At 37.0% G+C, this 18,393-nt stretch overlaps 1 protein-coding gene and 1 non-coding gene across 6 annotated transcripts in view; one reads left to right on the top strand and one right to left on the bottom strand.

Annotated features, from left to right (window-relative positions):
* The window catches only part of HYCC2 (hyccin PI4KA lipid kinase complex subunit 2), a 100,811-nt gene that overhangs the window by 62,995 nt on the left and 19,423 nt on the right, over positions 1-18,393 (bottom strand). For all 5 annotated transcript variants that reach the window (XM_075530403.1, XM_075530404.1, XM_075530405.1 and 2 more), the window contains one exon: positions 8,263-8,362. The gene's annotated coding sequence lies outside the window, so the exon portion shown is untranslated. The remainder of the gene's footprint in view (positions 1-8,262; positions 8,363-18,393) is intronic.
* LOC142425074 (U6 spliceosomal RNA) lies at positions 7,215-7,321 on the top strand. Its single transcript, XR_012779450.1, has one exon. It is a non-coding gene; the product is annotated as a U6 spliceosomal RNA (small nuclear RNA).

The following is an 18,393-nucleotide window of genomic DNA, read 5'->3' as shown; positions in this document are numbered from 1 at the left end:
TTGGACTTCTCATGCCTTTGGATCAACAGGTCAGGAAGAGTGTCACCGTACTAAGTGGTGTGATTGATCCTGATTACCAAAGAGAAATTGGACTGGTACTACTACATAATGGAGGTAAAGAAGAATATGTTTGGAATCCAGGAGATCCCATAGGCCGACTCTTAGTGTTACCATGCCCTGTTATTAAAGTAAACGGTAAGTTGCAGCAACCCAATCCTAACAGGACTTATAATGACCCAGACCCCTCAGGAATGATGGTCTGGATCACCCCGCCAGGCCAAAAACCACAGCCAGCTGAGGTGCTTGCTGAGGGCAAAGGTAATACAGAATGGGTAGCAGTAGAAGGTAGTTCTACCTATCAATTATGACCACGTGATCAATTGCAAAAGCGAGGCTTGCAATTATCAATGTATTTTCTTTGTATGTGATCATTGCATATATTTCCTTTGTTCAAGTATGATATATCAGATATAATTTGACTCAGTATGTTTTCATTTTCATGTATGATAGATGATTGATGATAAGTAGAAGTGTGATTTCATTAATATCTGGAAATTATATAAGTATGTATTGGTAAAGAATTGTGTACAGGTGCAAGGTTGGCAAGGGCTGGATTGCGATAGTTTATTGTGCCAGCCTGGCCGATAAACACAAGTAGGATTAACTGAAGGGCAGAGGGATAAATGTCTCGATGAGCCTCGCCTTGCTTGTTCTGTGCCTCAGTTTAAAGGGGTACACTACCTGTGGGATGCCTAGCCTGTGGACTGTGTCGCTGTAAGTTGAGGTCCCTTTAAGCCCACATGATTGGAATGTTCATCTCTGGAGCTGGGAACCGACGGTTGATGACAGTTGGGGACCTGCCTTGCTGTTTGCTGCCTGGCTATATATAGCCCAGCTCTCTCTACAGTAGGGGACTGGCAACTGGTGGCTCTCAAGCCTTAAAGGACTGCTAGTGTCTCACTGCTTTATAATTAAACTGTTAATTTCTTGTATTATCTATCTGTATACAATTTAATGGTTCATTTCTTGTATTATATATCTATCTTTATAAATATATTTATATATAATTACTAGCAATCTGGTTTGTCTCTCTAGAGAACCCTGTCCAACACACCACCCTATAGGGCAGTAGACTTGTCCTCGAAGGTTTCTAAGGCTGCAAATCTTTACAGAAGCTGAGAGCCTTGTGTTCTTCTGAAGAACAGCTGTGAAATTTGAACCGCTAACATTGTGATTAGTAGCCCAACTCTTAACCTACTACATCTCCAGGGCTCTACTTCCTAACATATAAGGCATTGTCATTTATAGTTAGTTACCCTGCTAACAATGTATAAGCTATTTTAGAGTGCTATATGATATCAAGATGCAAATTAATTTTCTCTCCTAATAGTTCACAATTATTTTAATGTTATCTGCATATCCATCTTGTTCTTATTGACTTGGAATGCTACTTTTATCATACACTGCACGTATTTGGAATTCTTCTGAGCTACTTTAACTACTAAGTGTATACCAGATCAAATTGGTTTTAATAATTATGGCTTGTTTAATTTAATATTCAATAGTACCAGTCCTATTCTAATTATTTTTCTAAGATTACATTTAAGTATTATTGTCTACTTCAATCTTCCAGATGAATATTACACTTATTTTGGTAAGTTTCTTCCCCACATCCATGCTACTAAAAATTAGCCATTAAAATGAATTTCAAACAACATCTTTACAAAATTACGTTTTCCCATAGAAGAACAAGCATGACTCTTTGTAAAAATCCCAATTATGGGTCTTAGTATACAATTAATTTTTTTCTTCAGATGAGACAACACATTTCTAATTATATTAGAACTCTTACTTTATATTTTGGTTGAGATTAAGAATGAGATATTTTTCCAACATGCTTTCTAAATACCTACTACTAAATATAATATTTCTTTTAAGAAACAAAGTAAGTTACATGATTATTTTAAATACTTACCATGTTTTAAAAAAAGATTTCTATGTTTTAGGAAAAGTTACAAACTTAAATGATCTTTTAGCTGACTAAAAGAGATTATAAAATTTTTTTAATGTATTACTACACCTAATAAAATGATAAAAAAATAATGCAAGGTTTGTTTAACATTTAAGGGTGCAAATTGTCATCTTAATAAGTTAAATTTCAAAATGTATTACTACATTATTTTAAAGTGTAAGAAAATGAAACTACAATTAAGCAATTCTTCCCAAATTCTCTATAGGAATATGTCCTATTATTAAGATGAGAGTGAAGACCAGATATTGTTTTCAAAAAGAAACACACCTCTTCTGAGACTGATAGATATTGCAACAGCCAATAGAGATCCCAGCTTATATATTTCTCAAAAGCTCCTGAAATAATCCTGATGGCCATCTTCCAAGGTGAAATTCTTTTAACCACAAATTTAGCAAATCAAGTTTTGTTCATTTCTATCAAAACCATTTTAAAAAGTAACTGGAAGCTAAATGCCTCTAATTAGAGGAATAAAGTGGGTAATAACAATGATAATCATAATACCAGTATATGTCCTCATCTTTCTGAAACAACTTAGGAGCTCAGGAGGCATAATGATTGAGCATTCGGCTGCTCACCAATAGCAGCAGTTGGTTTCAACCCCCCAGTAGCTATAGCTGAGAGAAGACCTGCCGATTCAACGGTACAGTCCAGGAAGTCCGATGGGACCGTTTCATTCTGTTCCTATGAATCATAATCAACTCAATGGCAGCCAACAACAACATAAAGCAAATAATTCTAATTAATCGACAACTTTAAGGAAAAACTTTAAGGAAGAAGCATTATTAAAAAGAAAAAACTTCTTAACTAAAATTTACCCATACAATAACATTAGCATTCCGTTTCTCAATACTTTGATCTTTGTACTTGCTACTTAGCATGTTCTTATTCCACCTCTCTTGAATATGACTAGATAGCTGTCACTCTGAGTGCTAAACTATGCCCTATCAACCGTCCTCCTCTTTCCTGTCTACTTTATGCTCAAAGCGCTCCACTCCAGTGCCTCCACTCTCCAACCCCTCTCACTCTGACCATTTCCTTTATTACATTTACCACAATCTTTAATTATCCTGCTTACAGATTATTGTCTGTTTTTCCTCCTCTAATTTGGACTTCACATGGTCAGGTGCTCTATCCCCAATACCTGGCACAGAGCAGGTACTCAAACTATTAATTCAATTATGCTCATGAATTCCATTTAGTACGTTAGCAATGACAATTATTTCTGGTGAAACAAAACCTACTCAGCTTTCTGCTTACATTTTCTACTTAGTTAAATTCAATATTTTTGCTACATTAAATATAAATTAAAGCTAAAGCTGTCTTTAAAAATTACCCGGAAGCTTTTGACAGATATTCTTCCAGAGGCCTGAATCACTCACATCAACATTACTAACATTTGAAATTGAGCAAAGATTTGGAAATTTTGCGGTCTTTGAGTTACCTGGTATGTGTCAGGTAATCTTCTGCTAAGACAACTGTTTAAAGTTGTAGTACACTGAGAAATTTTGGAGGAATTCTGTTGACATTTTAAGCAACAATTTGGGATCCATATTTGCTTAAAAATTCAAGAGGTATTATGATACCAGACAGACTTTGGGCTTCTACTCAAGGCCTTCCTTAACACAAGAATACTTGGTTCTGATAACCTGGAACTCTTTGATGCTCACCTTCCCTACATGATCGTTGAAGACAAATGTGTGCATAAGTAAATGTGGTGAACAGAGTGGATGGTGGCCAGCTACAAAAAGATACAGAATCGGGGTCTTAAAGGCTTGAAGTCAAACAAAAGACCATCTAGCAGGGAAGCAAATAAGCCCACATTGACGAAGCACACCAGCCCAGCCTGTGTGATCATAAGGTGTCAACAGGATCAGACATCGGGTATCAAAAACTCCCAAACAAACGTCAATGCAAAGAGAGGGACTGGAGTGGAGACCCAAAGCCCATCTGTAAATAATTAGATATCCCCCCACAGAAGTGGTATAAGGAAGAGATGATTCAACCAAGATGTAGTACAGCACTGATGAATCACACATCATTCCTCTAGTTCCTGAATACATCCCCACACCCTACTGCCCCTACACATGACCCAGTTCTACTTTACAAATCTGGCTAGACTAGAGAACAAACATTGGTACAGATAAGAGCTCACAACACATGGAATTCAGGACAGATAAACCCCTCAGGAACAGTAACGAGAGTAGCGATACCGTGAGTGTAGGGGGGTGGTCAGGGAGGGGGAAGGGCGAGAAAGGGGTAACTCATTACAAAATTGGATACAAGACTGGTTCTTAAGGCTACAGTCTTGAGGATCTAAAGACTAGTAAGAATGGTCTCTTTTACGAGTTTGTGTTTTGTTCTACATGTTTTCCCCTCACTCTATCCAGGACCTCCTATTTAATCCCTTTCCCAGAGGACAACATCCTTTCAGCTTCTTTATACCTCTATGCACACCTTTACCCATACTGGGATGCTGTCTTATTCCTGCTTTTAGACTCAATGCTTCTTCCCACATATCTCAGCATATAGCTTTGATGATGACTTCTTTGACTGTTTTTTCTAAATAGCAGTCCTTCTCTTTCCTATCCCAGCACATAATTTCTTTCTTTGCTAGTGCTTCGAGTTTCATAGTTTAATTATTAAATCTCATTAGTTACTAATTGTCTATTTCCCCCATTCGATGTTAAGTTTCATGAGAATAGTCTATTTATTTGCTTACTATTATGTACTCAAACAAGTCTACTATGGCATCTAAACACATAACAAGCACTTAATGTACGCGGGGGCACCCCCCAAAAACACCCGTAATTTCTCCCCCAAAGCTATGTATTTATTTTTTTTAAACAAAACAACCTTATCACCTTCAAAGTACTCTCTATTACACTTAATATATTTGTCAAATCTGCTATTCTATTCTTGGAAACATTTTTTTAAACTTATCTGTTTGGGATGGCTGATACTACCTACCTCCCTCATGTTTTTCTTCACCTCTTCTACATCTTCAAATCTCTGCCCTGTTATGCCCCTCTTCGTCCGTGGAAATGACAGGCATACTTTTTTTTTTGTGCCAAAAACTGGCATACTGAGATAGCTGCGTGAGCAAGTGTATCGCTGTGGTGATAAAAGCAGTCCCCCCACAAGGAAGAGACGAGCCAGTCAGGGTGCAGTGTAGCACCAACAAAACACACAATCTTCCTCTAGTTCTTTAATGCTTCCTCCCCGCCCTGCCCCCCTTTCCCGCTATCATGACTCCAATTCTATCTTACAAATCTGACTAGACCAGAACATGTATACTGGTACAGTAAGAGCTCACAATACAGGGAATCCAGAACAGATAAACTCCTCAGGACCAATAAGGGGAGCAGCAATACTGGGAGTTGTAAAGGAAGGCAGCGGGGTGGGTGGGTGGGGGAATAAGGGGGAACCAATCACATAATTGATGTATGGCTCCCCTAAGAGATGAAAAAAAAAAAAGAAGAAGAAGAGTTCATAAATTATCAAGAGGACATGGGAGATGGGGGGGGGGCAGGACAAAAATGAGGAGCTGATACCAAGGGCTCAAGTAGAAAAAAGATGTTTTGAAAAGATGACAACATATGTACAGATGTGTTTGACACAATGGATATATGTATGGATTGTGATAAGGGCTGTAAGAGCCCCCCAAAACATTTTTTTAAGCTTAATGAGATAAGGATTTTCCTGAGAACCAATAGAGAGATCCTATTCTTAAAAAAAAAGCAGTCCCCCATCTACCACAGAAAGGCCTCTTTTGTTGCACACTGTTATGCTATCTTTTCAGAACTTCTAAATAAAAATCTTGATTGACAGTTAACATTTTTGTCTGTTCGAAAAGTTGACGGACTTCCAGAATGAAGTTTTTCATCAATTGACATTTCTCCTTTTTGGAAAGGAGAAAACCACTTGTACACTTGAGTTTTTCCCAGAGCACTGTCCTTGTAAGCTGTGCTCAACGTCACACCATTTTCTGTGCCAGTTTTCCTAAACAGGAAACAAAATTTCACAGCCGCACGCTCTTCTCTTAAAGGGTCTAGCACAAAAAAAGGCGCTTCAAGTGAAACTGCTTATAGGAAAAAAAGGACGTGACTAGAGAAAGCTTTCCCAGGAGATGCCAGTGGATGCACCTAACTCAGAGTGTGTTGCTCCATGGTCGCCTAGTGGGAAAATGCATACTACAAAAGCTCCGCTCCTCCAAGTGCAATTCCGGTTTTCAGGGGAGTACCCTCTTGTAATTTAAATCCATGAACAGCACTATTTATATGTTTGGACAAATCACAAACTCTTTGGGTTTCAATTTCCTGTTACAATGATAAGTAACTCTAAAACCCTATACATCTATTTCATTACCTTTATTTCAAAGAGAGAATAATACTGGTTATAGAAAAATCTTGTACATTTCTTAGTACCTAAAGGCAGCTAGAGAGCACAGATATAAATACTGCAGGTTTCCTTTTTACTTAACAATCTGGTAACAAATCTGTATGGAAATCTGAGGAAAGGAATTTTCTTTTTCTCTAGCTCTCTTTAAATGTAATTATTTCACTTGGGGGACACTTTAGGAGGTAATAGTGCAAATGTAATTATTTACATCTTTGATAATTTAGGAGCTAATGTATAGTGGTTTTTCATATATTCATTCAACTAGTATTTACTGAATACTGATTACATGCTAGGTACTGAGTTGGAAGCTGAGAATACAGAAGTGAGTAAAATGAATTTTGATTCTTGTAGTCAAAGATTTCAAGTTAATAAAAATACATATTGTTAAACAAAGCTAAACAATTATTAGGGCAACATACAATTGATTCGCCCATAATAGTCTTTGAAACTAAACAAACAGCTATGAAGGCATTTAAGAATCTATCTGAAGATTTAAGCACTTAAGACATGTCATTATTGTACAATCCAAATACAATAAGGGGAAAAATCCTAGTACTACCCTGCCCAATAAAGTAACCACTAAAATAAAATAAAATTCAAGTATTCAGTTTCTTTATTTGCACTAGCTATATTTCAAGTGCTCAACAGTTTACACATGGCTAATGTTGTTAAAAGCCCTGGTGGGTTACAAGTGAGACTCTAAACACAAGGTCAGCAGTTTGAAACCACCAGCCATTCCACAAAGAAAGATGAGGTTTTCTACACTCATAAAGAGTAAACACCCGTGCTCGCTTCAGCAGCACATAGACTAAAATTGGAACGATACAGAGAAGATTAGCATGGCCCCTGTGCAAGGATGACACGCAAATTCGTGAAGCGTTCCATATTTTTTTTAAAAAAGAGTAAACACCCGTAATTTCCACCCCAATGTTATGTATTTAAATTTTTTAACAAAACAACCTTATCACCTTTGATAAGTACAACTGCCGGACAACTCACAGAATATTGATTGTCATTTTGACAAGAGCAAATTGCTAGGTCTTTCTCCTGTGGAGCTGCTAGAGGAATCTGACTCACCAGAGGGATTAGCAGCCAAGCACTCCCCGTTGTGCCGCCGCAGGTGCTGTGCTACTTGTACAGCACAGACACAGAACATTTCCCTCATCACAGAAATGATATGGCAGAAGAGGTATTGCTCGAGAGTTACCAAACAACGCCGTCACTCTGAGCGGATTTAGTAAACTCAATTTAATGTTTGGCTACAAAAGGATTTTATAGAACAAACTACAAGCAGCCCCTGAGTTATCAATGCCCTACTTGTGTATAACCCAGTTACGAAACAACCCTCATAAAGCCCATTTTATTAGAAATGATAAGTACATACATGCAATTGCTCATTATAATAGGTGATACTTTGTAATGTCTGATGGCAATATATTATTATTACTGTGTTATTATGTTAAAGATGTTTTAGTGTATTTGGAAGTGTCTTTAATTTTTTAAGGCATACAAAGGAATACTATACACTGAGACAAACAAATGACATTAGATGTGAACCATATTTAACTGTACTAACTAATGTACAAACTAGACTTAAAGGCAGATTTAGGAACAGAAATTGTTCATAATTTGGGTCTGCCTGTATTAAAAGAGAAATACTTTCAAAAGTAAAATTCAAAGGCAATAATTAACATCTTAGTATTTTAAATCACCTAAGTAAAAATACTCAACAAATAGAAGCAACACACCAAAAATTACCAGAAACTACATGTCTAACAATATTAGGGACATTCATTACTTATTCTTTTAAAAGTTAATGAATATGATTTTACCTCTGGTTTAGGATCAGTTTTCTAGAGGAGGAGGAGGAACAGGAATGTGGCAGATTTCAAGTGTAGAATTCATTTGTTGAAATGTAAATATTTTCCAAGTCTATTAAAAAGAAAAAATTACAAAATATTATAAGATAGTATTCTAAGAGCATAATACAAAAAAGAACCGCTTTTAAAAGACACTTGTAACTTAAAAGCAAAACCATCAGGGGCCCACAATAGCTCTATAACAACTAGCACTCTGCAAATTCATTCTGGGTGAGTTTCACCAAAATGAAAATTTTGTCTTCTTAAGAAAAAGCACACAGATAATAGCACTATCAGTCGGAACAAACTCAACGGCCCGACAACTAGCCACGACATGTCTCGGACATGGCCATTAGCAGAACTGAGCAGTAGTGGAGTCTGAATGGAGTTTGTTGTTCTGAGACTATAACCAAGACTAGAATGCAAGTGCTTTAGAGATGAAAAAGACCTTGGAACTCATCTATTCCCTTAGCTCACCCCCAGCTTGAGACTTTCCTTGGGAGTTACACCACAGAGGGCCCCATCCATTCTCTGGAACCGTTCCCATCTGTAGAATGCCTGCCAACAGTTCTCAGACTACTACTGCTTCAAAAGAAATCTCACACAGAACCCTGAAGACAAAAGTGAAGCAAATCTTGCTGAGGTTGGGAGAGAAGCCCACACCTTGTTGGCTAAACCTTATGCAAACCTTCAACAAATTCGCTGTCAACCACTGCACAGGGATCCTTCTGTGCTTTCATGAAACCCAGGACTATGCAGAGCAGGGTTTGGAAGCCTGCTTTAATTCTCAGGGTTTCTCTTACTCAGTTCCTATGATTCAGCAACTCTAGTGATCAATCACTTCTTGGCTTCTGGATCACCACCTTTTCTTGGTTCTCCTATCTTACCAATCTCTCCTCCCATTTCTATTGTTGTGTCTATTTGTCTTTCTGACTTCCAGAGTTTGGAATATTTTAGAACTTAGTTCTTGGACCACTTATCCAGCTACACTTAAATATCCTTACAATCCTTCCTCCCCAAGAGTAAGCATACTTACTCACGCAGTCCCATGACCCTAAAAGTAAATGCAAACAACTTCTTAATTTCTATCTTCAATCTCAATCTGTATTCTAACTCCAGACAATTCTAGGACGTTACAAAAGCATCACAAATTTAGGCATGCAAAATTCAGCTCATAGTTTCATGCATCTTGTAATCATCTCCCTGTGCCAATAAAACAAAAAACAACCAATTTTTGAAATAAAATGATTCTTTATAAAAAATTAAAAGAAAGAAAACACAGAAGAGTGCTATTAATTCAATTTTTGGCAACAAAATCATTAAAAATGGTTTTAGTCATGGAGAATAGTAACTATTTTTGCATATGCAAGGGCTTCAAAAAGATTAGGGGGGAAGGATGCAAAGGTAATTAAATTTTTTTTTCTTTTTTTTTTTGTTGGTAATTAAATTTTTTTAAGGCTGACTATATTATAGCACACTTCCTTGATTCAGGAGCACCATCTAAAAATCCGAAACACTAAAAGAAAATTAACACTAAAATTAAAATATATTCATAATAGTGTACACCTTTTCTCTTTAAATACAAAGAACCCTTTAATAAAATTCCCTTATGTTTAAATTACATTATCATGTAGTTTCCAATGTGTTCTAAACTGCAGCTGTGTCAAGACCTCCTATTCCAACCATAGCAGCGGACATATTTTTAGTTCCTATATTAATCCTTCACATGACATTTTTATTTCATAAGAAGATTCTGTAGTAAGGAGGAAAGTTGAAAAGAAATAGCAGACTTTCTCTGGAAAGATAGGGAAGAAAACAGCTACATTTTGAGAAGGACTCTTGATGTCAAAGGAAAAGAACAGAGTGGAATTGAAACCGATTGTCTTTTTGGACCTAGGACATTTTAAACAACTAAGACAATTACCAATTTTTGAAGCAGTGAGACTGTAAAAACCTTTGTAGAAATGGGTCTCTCAGAAAAGAGGATAATTAATAATTTTTATAGAGGAAATGTAAATGTTATGAAATCTTAACATATCCCTAAAATGGCGCAATCCCTGATTAGGTAGATGCGGCCTAACCCTCACCCTACAGAAACAACACAGGAAAATGGAAACCTCCTAGAGGATGACATTGTCTGGAGACTCTATGGTTTCTTCATACACAAAGTCTAGTACATAATTAAAAATACTAAAATATACAACAGACAAGACAATATAATTATGAGAAAACAAAATTCTAGATAATAATATCAGACCCATATATGATCCAATATTAAAGTAGGCAAATAAAGACTTTTAAGTAATTCTAACACATGAAAGAAAATAGAGGGGAAATGGACAACATTGATGAAGGGTAGAAATTTTCAAATGATCAGGATCAATAAAAAACACTGAAGAATGTACAAATGTGCTTTACACGATTGATGTATGTATGGACTATGATAAGAGTTGTATGAGCCCCTAATAAAATGATTTTTAAAAAAAGAAAAAAAAACACTGAAATAGGCATTCTAAAACTGGAAAAATACAAACTATGAAGAAATATGTAGGTTTTATAGAAACTGGATTGATTAACATATATAATTGGTAAATTAAAAGGCAGGTCAATAAAAAGTACCTACAAGGAAGTAGAGAAAGATGAGAGGAAGAGAGTGATTAAAGGAATAAAGGGAAAGGTGGCAGGAAGAAGATGGAGAGTTTAAGAGAAATGTGGGACATGCTGGAGTCATAGACAGAAGAGAAAGAAATAAAAACAACATTCAAAGACAATAACTCAGAGTTTTTCAAAACTGATGGAAAAAGTCATGCTACAGATCTCAGAATTTCTGTGAACTCGAACCTGGACATAGTCAAAACTATAGTTAGAATACCAAAATCAAACTACAAAAAGAAAGGAAGAGGAAAAGGGGAAAATTTAAAAACAGGTATGCAAAAAGTATATTTGATCTTGAGTAGTAAAACAAGACAGGAAATTTTGCAACAAAAACCAATTGAAGTGAGAATGTAATAGAATGATATTGTTAATTGGTCAAAAGAAAATAATACTCAGAAATCTAGAATATCTAGTAAAAACATTGCTTCAAAAATTAAGGTGAATCGATGATATGTGCAAATGAACAAAATACCAGGAAATTAGTCTCCAGCAAGACTGTACTAAAGGAGAGTTTTAAAATTTTTAATTTAATTTCATTTAAATTTTGAAAGGAGAGTTAAAATCATTTGGCTAGAATAAAATTGCCCCAGATGAAAAACATGGAAATCAAGATGAAATAACCACAACCAGTAAAGATTAATATGTAAGCAAGTAAAAATACATGATCAAAATGAACCCTAAAATGCTGTAGAAGTATGAAGTGTTTAAGATGCTAGCGGTTCCAGAGTCCTGGGGAAAGTAATCATTTGAGTCCCAATGGTGTGGGGCTCTGTGCTGGGCTGCTCCCGTAGGCCAGCAGTTCAAAATCACCAGCAGTTTCATGGGAGACACGTGAGTCTCTTTACTCCCACAAAAATGTACAGTCTCAGAAACCCACAGGGCAGTTCCTACCCTGTCCTAGAGGACTGCTATGAGTTGGAATCATTTGATGGCAGAGCTTAGTTTTATAGAGTTTAGTAGTAAGTTTAGGATAAAGGTTGTAATTGTCAGAATAACCATTAAAGTAATAGGTCCCCTCCCCCCTAAAAAGGTGTGGTATGTAAGTGTGTGTGTGTAGTTAATTTTTTTAAAAAATGAAACATTTAAGTAATCTTTCAATCCAAGAAAGACCAAAGCGATCAAATAGATTGTATATTTAACCCAACTATATCAGTACATGAATTGTATGTACATTACTATACAAATTACAGTCTAAGTTTGCCAAACAAATAATCAAACTCCTTAAAGTATATTCATTTCAAATATAAGTATGTAGAAACATTGTACAGATGGGATTAAAAATTATGGCATGGGGGAGGGAGGGGGAAAATGAACAGCCGATATTAAGGGCTCAAGTAGAAGGTAAATGTTTTGAGAATGATGATGGCAATAAATGAACATATGTGCTTGACACAATGGATGTATGTAGGGATTATGATAAGAATTGTATGAACCCCCAATAAAATTATTTTTAAAAATTAACGCCCCCCAAAATAAAAAATATGGCATGTAACATTAACCAAAAGAAAACTTGCATACTTTACTGATTATCAGAAAAAAACAGAATTTATGGCAAGAAACACTTTTAAAATTAAAGAATCCTACAAAATGATAAAGGGATCAATTGTTGGAGACAGTATACAGAAGAATGGTTATAAAAATTAAATTAACCAAAGAAGCAGGCAATATATGAGATCACAAGTTGCAGAAACAATACTTTGAGGGGAGTATAACAATCACTAACAGCAGCAGGACAGACAGGGTGATACTGTAAAATAAGTGATGAAACCTATAAGATCTATACCTCAGTTGTCTTCCAGATCACAATCTTCCTCCTCCTAAGAGATGGGGTTCAATTGGTTTAAGAGGCAGTTACAGCAAGGGCACATGTGATCATTAATTGACCTAAAATGGTTTCAGGACCAACGTGGGATTTGAACAAAAAATAAAGGTGTTTTTGCTCTTGCCCAATGAAATATGCAAAGTATCACAGATGCCATTGCTACAGATGCCATTCAGAATTTCTAGACTCTAACTTGGTCCAACACTGCACATGCATCCACCGAGAAAAACGAATTGGGAAAGAGCTCAGAAAAACCAAAATTCTGCACCAAATGCCCAAATTTGACTAAAATAACAGCCTCACAAAAGTGGTTTACTTAGTAAGCTTGAAGAGACCCAGCTGCTTGTGGTGTTGTCCCTCTGGGTCTCTCCTGTAGTTCTCTACTCTTCAATCAATTCCTACTTACAAAATCGTTATGAAGACATGAATGTCTATGATGGTATGCCTCCCTTTCAAGTTTCTACCTACTAATAAATGCTTTTGACCTTCTAGTCTTTTTGCCTACACCTGTCTATGAGAACAGTATCACGGTCATAAATTTGTATGTACCCAATATATAAAATATAATAAAAGTTTATAAAACTCGAAAAGAAACAGACAAATCCATAACTGTAGTAGGAAATCTTATTACCCCTTGCTTAAGAGTTAAAGGACCACTAGTGGTTGTCGTGGTTATACTTTGGGAAACAATCTGAAAGATACAGCTTTCTACTCCCATAAAGAATTAGAGTCCCAGAAACTCACAGGGGCAGTTCTATCCTGTTCTACGGGGTCTCTGTGAGTCAACATTGACTTGATGGGGCACAGAATTTTGTTTGGTTAGCTCAGAAGAAAAAAAAATCAAGACCTCAATGATGCACTGAACAAATGAGGTCGAATTAACTGATACAGAACAGAGCCAAACAAAGCAACAACAAAATTCACATTGTGTTCCCTCTGAACATAGACAGGGGATGTGAATGGCTTTGCTATTATACAGAACACATTGGAAAGCGGACTATAACAGATATAATTAGGTTGAAATTTGTACTTTATCATATGAGCTCCCTTTTGACACATTTAAAAATCATTTTATTTATTTATTAATTAAATGTTTTATTAGGGACTCACATAACTCATATCACAATCCACACATACATCAATTGTGTACAGCACATCTGTATTCATTGCCCTCATCATTTTCAAAGCATTTGCTCTCCACTTAAGCCCTTGGCATCACCTCCTCATTTTCCTTTTGACACATTTTGAGTTTGCTCTAGTTTTTAATATTTTTTGTTTTCTTTCAAATAGGGATTATCTCTGATGTATTTTGTTATCACTGGTAGCCTACTAGATCCTTGTTATGCATTTGTCAATGTTTCCCGGTATATAAAACCCAGGATGGGTGAATCTACAGAGACAATAACTGGATTAAGGATTCCTGGGCGGTATGGCGGGGGAGGTTGGGAGGAAATGAGGAGCTAATAACAAGGAGTACACAAAGGAAGGAATTGTTCCAAAACTGAATGTAGTAGCAACTGTACAAAACACTTTTTTAAACATTTTATTGGGGGCTCGGTAAAACTCTATCACAATCCATACATACATCCATTGGTTCAAGCACATTTGTACATTTGTTTCCCTCATCATTCTCAAAACATTTTCTTCCTACTTGAGCCCTTGGTATTAGCTCCTCGTTTCCCCCCCTCTCTCCGCTCCCCCATGAACTCTTGATAATTTATAAATTATTATTATTTTGTCATGTCATACACTGTCCAACATCTCCTTCACCCACTCTTCTGTTGTCCATCCCCCAGGGAGGAGGTTATATGTAGATCCTTGTAATCGGTTCCCCCTTTCTACCCCACCTTCCCTCCACCCTCCCAGTATCCCCACTCTCACCACTGGTCCTGAAGGGATCATCTGTCTTGGATTCCCTGTGTTTCCAGTTCCTATCTGTACCAGTGTACATCCTCTGGCCTAGCTGGATTTGTAAGGTAAAACTAGAATCATGAAAGTGGGGTGGGAGGAAGCATTAACGAACTAGAGGAAAGTTGTATGTTTCATCATTGCTTCACTGAACCCTGACTAGCTTGTCTCCTCCCCGTGACTAAATAATACTTCTTTTTTTTTTAAATCATTTTATTAGGGGCTCAGTACAACTCTATCACAATCCATACATACATCCACTGTGTCAAGCACATTTGTACATTTGTTTCCCTCATCATTCTCAAAACATTTTCTTTCAACTTGAGCCCTTGGTATTAGCTCGTTTTTTCCCCCTCCCTCCACGATCCTCCCTCCCTCATGAACCCTTGATAATACATAAATTATTATTTTGTCATATCTTATACTGTCCAATGTCTCCCTTCACCCATTTTTCTGTTGTCCCTCTCCCAGGGAGGAGGTTATATGCAGATCCTTGTAATTGGTTCCCCCTTTCTACCCCACCTTCCCTCCACCCTCCAGGTATCGCCACTCTCACCTGAAGGGTTCATCTTTCCTAGATTCCCTGTTTCCAGTTCCTATCTGTACCAATGTACATCCTCTGGTCTAGCCAGACATATAAGATAGAATTGGTATCATGATACTGGGGGGAGGAAGCATTTAAGAACTAGAGGAAAGTTGTACATTTCATCGTTGCTACACTGCATACTGACTGGCTCCTCTCCTCTCCACAACCCTTTAGTAAGGGGGTGTCCAGTTGCCTACGGATGGGCTTTGGGTCTCTACTCTGCACTCACCCTCAATTGCAATGATATGATTTTTTGTTCTTTGATGCTTGATACCTGATCCCTTTGACACCTTGTGGTCACACAGGCTGGTGTGCTTCTTCCGTGTGGGCTTTGTTGCTTCTGAGCTAGATGGCCGCTTGTTTACCTTCAAGCCTTTAAGGTCCCAAACACTTCTTGATATAACTATTGAAGTATATGATGTCCAGACTATGTATAATAAAATGGTTTTCATATATTTTAAAAAGAAAGAAAATGTTCCAAAATTGACTGTACAACTCTTCTTGATATGAACTATTCTTGATTAAATTTTTGAATTGTATGATATGTGGATTATGAGCCAATAAAACTTTGAAAAACACTAAGACAAAAATTTACATTCACATTATGTTCAAGATTCAATGTTAGATTTATCAAAACTGACCACATACTGGGCCATCAATAATGCTTCAACATATTACAAGAAGGATAATGCCATTCATAATATGTGCCTTAATTGTAATGGAAGCCAAAAATAATTAACATAACAAAAATGCTCAGGAAATTTAAAATTATATTTCTAAATATTCTGTCGGTCAAAGAAGAACTCAAAACAAAAATTCAAAAACAGGTTGAACTGAATGTAAGTTAAGATACAACACAACAGAATTAGTGGGATGCAGACAAGGCAAACGTCTCACAGCCTAAGTGTGCATGTTTCAAAACAAGGGGCAGTTCCTCCAATGTGCATGGTTTGCTTTTCATCCCACAACTGCCTGTATTAAAAGAGCACTAATAGAAGGGACTCATCTGTGAGTGCATCATACAGCATGTTGCTCTGAATCACAGAGCAGCTAAAGCAAATAGAAGAAAAGATAAAGTCAAAGAGCTGAATAGAAAATTTCCAAGAGCAGCTCAAGAGGACAAATATTATAATAAAATGTGCACTGACCTAATGTTAGAAAACCAAAAACATGCTCAGAATATCTGAAACTGAAAGAACTCAAAAAAAGTCAAGTCTCGAGTTGCGATATTGAAAGGTTCTATGGACAAAGTATTGAATGATGGAGGACGTATCAAGATAAGATGGAAAGATCACACAGTCCCTGTACCAAGCTCAAGATGGATTGAATGTGTTAGCCAAAAACAACGCACAAGGAATTGATGGAATATCAACTGAAATGTTTCAACAAGCTGATGATGAAGCACTGAAAGCACTCATTTATCTATGCCCCCAAAAATCAGAAGATAGCTACTCTGCCAACAAGAGAATCATATTTGTACCCATTCTAAAGAAAGGTGATCCAATAGAATGCTCAAACTATAGAACAGGATGATATCGCATGCAGGTAAAATTTTGCTAAAGATCATCCAACAAAAGTTACAGCCGTACATTGACAGGGAACAGCCAAAAGTTCAGGCTGGATTCAGAATAGGACGCAGTACAAAGGATATCATTGCTGATGTTAGATGGATACTGGCTCAGAGCCGAGGATACCAGAAATGCATTTACTTGTGTTTTGTTGACTATGCAAATGTATTTGACTGTGTGGACCATAATAAACTATGTGTGACCGTGAGGAAAATTGGAATTCCAAAACACTTGTGCTCACAGTGGAACGTGTACAAGGATCAAGAGATAGTTGTGCAACCAGAACAGAGCACTAGAGCATGGATTCCAATCAGAAAGGTGTGTGTTGGGGCTGTATCCTCTCACCATACTTGTTCAATCTGTACTGAGCAAATAACCAGAGAAACTGAACCATATGAAGAAGAACGTGGCACCAGGATTGGAGAAAGGCTTATTAACAACCTGCTCTATGCAGATGACACAAGCTTGCTTGCTGAAAGTAAGGAAAACTTAAAGCACTTACTGATGAAGATAAAGAATTGGAGGCTTCAATATAAATTACAACTCACTGTAAAGACGACCAAAATCTTCATAACTGGATCAATAGGTAACATCATGATAAATAAAGACTGAAGTTGTCAAGGATTTTGTCTTGCTTGAATCGACAATCAAGAGATCAAAAGATCATATTGTATTACATAAATCTTTATAGAGCAATGAAAAAGCAAGGAAGTTACTTGGAGGATAAAGTAGGCCTGACTCAAACCATGGTATTTTCAATTTGCCCCACATGCTTGTGAAAATGGAGCACTGAGTAAGGAAGACCGAAGAATGGATAGATTTGAATTGCAGTGAGAAGAATAAGGAATGTGCCATGGACTGCTAACAGGACAAACAACTCTCTCTTGGAAGAAGTACAGCCAGAGTGCCATTCAGAGGCAAGGATGGCAAAGGCTTCACCTTACATACTTTAGACATATTGTCAGGAGAGACAAGTCCCTCGAGAAGAGTATTATGTTTGGTTAAATGGAGGGGAGCAAAAAATAGAAAGGCCCTCAAGGAGATGGACTGATACAGGGGCTACAACAATGGGGTCAGACATAGGACAGTTGTGAGGATGACATGAATGTGCAGGGTTTCGTTCTGTTGCGCATAGGGTCGTTATGGGTTGTAACTGGCTTGATAGCACCTAACATACAACAATGCACTGGTGGCATAGTGGATTCCAAATTGAGTTGCTAATCACAATGTCAGTAGTTCAAAATCATCAACCGCTCTGCAAATAAAGATGAAGCCTTCTACTCCTGTAAAGAGGTACAGCCTCCGAAACTAATGGGCAGTCCTGATCTGTCCTACATGGTCTCTATGAGTCACAATCAGTTCTATGGCAGTGAGGCCAGAAGAGAGACTGAGAACCTCAATGATTCAAACACCTACCTCTACAAACAAGAAAATGACTAATCAGTGACACAGAAAAGAAGCATATAATACAGAAAACTCAAAGCCAAAACTGGTTATGTGAGCAGATTACTATAGAAATCTGTAGTATCAATAAGAAGATACAACAATCTTATGCCAGCAAATGC

The sequence above is a fragment of the Tenrec ecaudatus genome, chromosome 13 (assembly GCF_050624435.1).
Source record: "Tenrec ecaudatus isolate mTenEca1 chromosome 13, mTenEca1.hap1, whole genome shotgun sequence".
Lineage (NCBI taxonomy): Eukaryota > Metazoa > Chordata > Mammalia > Afrosoricida > Tenrecidae > Tenrec > Tenrec ecaudatus.
The sequence above is the reverse complement of the archived record's forward strand: the minus strand, read 5'-3'. Positions and strand labels throughout refer to the sequence as shown.